This window comes from Elephantulus edwardii, unplaced genomic scaffold (assembly GCF_000299155.1).
Source record: "Elephantulus edwardii isolate Elephantulus edwardi_28Jun2011 unplaced genomic scaffold, EleEdw1.0 scaffold00286, whole genome shotgun sequence".
NCBI classification, from domain to species: domain Eukaryota; kingdom Metazoa; phylum Chordata; class Mammalia; order Macroscelidea; family Macroscelididae; genus Elephantulus; species Elephantulus edwardii.
The window spans coordinates 943,451-945,950 of NW_006400036.1; the positions used below are offsets into that span (position 1 = coordinate 943,451).

A 2,500-nucleotide genomic window follows, 5' to 3' on the forward strand; every position below is an offset into this window, starting at 1 on the left:
ACAGTCAAATGCCTTTGCATAATCAATGAAACACAGATAGACATTCTTCTGGTATTCCCTGCTTTCAGCCAAGATCCATCTAACATCAGCTACATATCCCTAGTACCATGACCCCTTCTAAACCCAGCCTGGACTCCCGGCAGTTCTCTGCTGATGTGCTGTTCCAGTCGTTTTTGGACACTAACGAGCGAAGACCAGATGAGTTGTGGGAGGATGTCAAATATATCATCCAGAAGGACTAGACGGCGGGCAGGTCTCGAGTTGCGTTCCTCGGACCTGAGAGCAGGACCAGCGGTGAGGTGTGGGGAGTCCAGGAGGTGAACACCCAGAGCAAAGAGCAGAGCAACAGGGCCAGGGCAGCGCCAGGCGGCAAGCATGGATCACAGAAGCAAGAGTCTTCTTGACAACATTGAAGAACTCCATTGGAACCAAAGTAAGAGAATGAGCCTGACTCCAACACTTCTTGTGATTAAGGAAGAAGAAATCTCTGAAGAAGACATGGATGATGCTGGGGCATCAAGTACAGCTGAAAACACCTCATTAGTGGCCGCTGGAGAAGCCTCTTGGTTGAGCGAACCAGGTGAGGGGACCAGCAGGCAAGAAAATGTCCCAAGCACCCCCAACAAAGCACCAGAATTCAAAGGCTTGCTCAACGAGGTACTCAACAAGAAGGTGGTTGATTTGGTGCAGTTCCTCAGTGTCAAGTATGTGACAAAGGAGCCTGTCACAAAGGCAGAGATATTGCAGATGGCTGTCAAAGAGTACAAGGACTACTTCCCTCTGATCTTCAAGAAAGCCCGTGAGTGCTTGGAAGTGGTCTTTGGCGTCCATGTGAAGAGAGTGGACTCCACAAGTCGTTCCTATGGCCTTGTCAAAATGCTCGACCTCACTTACGATGGCATGCTGAGTGGTGAAGAGGGCATGCCCAAGCCTGGCGTCCTGATACTCATTCTCAGTGTAATCTTCATGGAGGGCAACCGTGTCCCTGAAGATAAGATTTGGGAAATGCTAAACATGATTGGTGTGTTTTCTTGAAGCATGGATTTCATCTATGGGAACTCTAAGAAGCTCCTCACCAGAGATTTAGTGCAGGAAAGGTACTTGGATTACCACCAGGTGCCCAACAGTGACCCGGCCCGCTATGAATTCAAGTGGGGTCCGAGAGCCTATGCAGAAACCAGCAAGATGAATGTCCTTAAGGTTTTTGCCAGAGTTAGTGGAAAGGATGCCAGCTCCTGCCCATCCTTGTATGAGGAAGCCTTGAGAGATGAAGAAGAGAGAGCCAGGGCAAAAAAATGCCTCTGCAGCCAGTCCAAGTACCAGCAGCAGCAGCAGCAGCAGCCCCAGAAGCTGCAGCAGCCGCAGCAACCGCAGCAGCCCCAGCAGCTCCAGCAGCCCCAGCAGCCAGAGCCCAAGCCTCAGCCGCAACCCCAGCCCCAGCCCCAGTAAAGTCTAAAGTTTTTTTAAAGAGGATAGTCAGTTTGAAATGCCAAAGTGGGGCTGGAAGAGCACAGTAGATCTTAGTGTTCCTGTTCAACAGTCTTCTAATATTGTAACTTCTAAATATACAGTTTCTTTGCATTTAGAATCTAAGTTTATATCTTGGTCATTTATAGCTATCATTTCTAAAAAGTACTTTCTCTTGCAAAACAAATTAGGAAGGCTTCCATCTATATTTGTCATAAGGAAGATAACATGACATTGAAATAGGAGTTTCCTTGGAAATTTGAAGGAAAAGTTCAAGAAATAAAGAAATAAAACATGGTTAATTCTTTAAAAAAAATGTATCATCCAGGAAGAGTGCAAATGGTCATTACAAAGACAGAAGAGGAAGAAAAGACCAAAATGGATGTCAGAAGAAACTCTGACATTGCACTGGAGCGTAGAGAAGCCAAAGCACAAGGAAGAATTCAAGATACTAAAGAGCTGAACGGAAGATTCCAAAAGACAGCACGGAATGACAAAGCAAAATATTACAATGAAATGTGCAAGGAGCTAGAGTCGGAAAATCAAAAGGGCCGAACTTGTTCAGCATTTCTTAAGCTCAAGGAACTGAAGAACAAATTCAAACCTCGAGTTGCTATAATCAAGGATGCTTTAGGCAGAATATTAAATGATCCAGGAGGTATCAAAAGAAGATGGAAGGAATATACTGAGTCATTGTATAGAAAGGAATTGGCAGATACAGAAGAATTTAATGAAATAACATTTGAGCAAGAGCCTATGGTGATGAAGGAAGAAGTTCAAGCTGCTTTGAAGGAAATAGCAAAAAATAAGGCCCCAGGAATAGATGGTATACCAATTGACATATTTCAGCTAACAGATGCTGCCCTGGATGTGCTCACCAAGTTGTGCCAAGAAATCTGGAGAACAACCACTTGGCCAACTGACTGGAAGAGATCTATATTTGTTCCCATTCTAAAGAAAGGTGACCCAACTGAGTATGGAAACTACAGAACGATATCATTGATTTCACATGTAAGCAAGATTCTACTGAAGA

The 2,500-nt window shown here is 44.8% G+C and overlaps 1 pseudogene; it reads left to right on the forward strand.

Moving 5' to 3' along the window:
- Positions 1-375: 375 nt before the first annotated feature.
- Positions 376-1,449, forward strand: LOC102849997 (annotated as a pseudogene).
- The last annotated feature ends 1,051 nt before the right edge of the window (positions 1,450-2,500 follow it).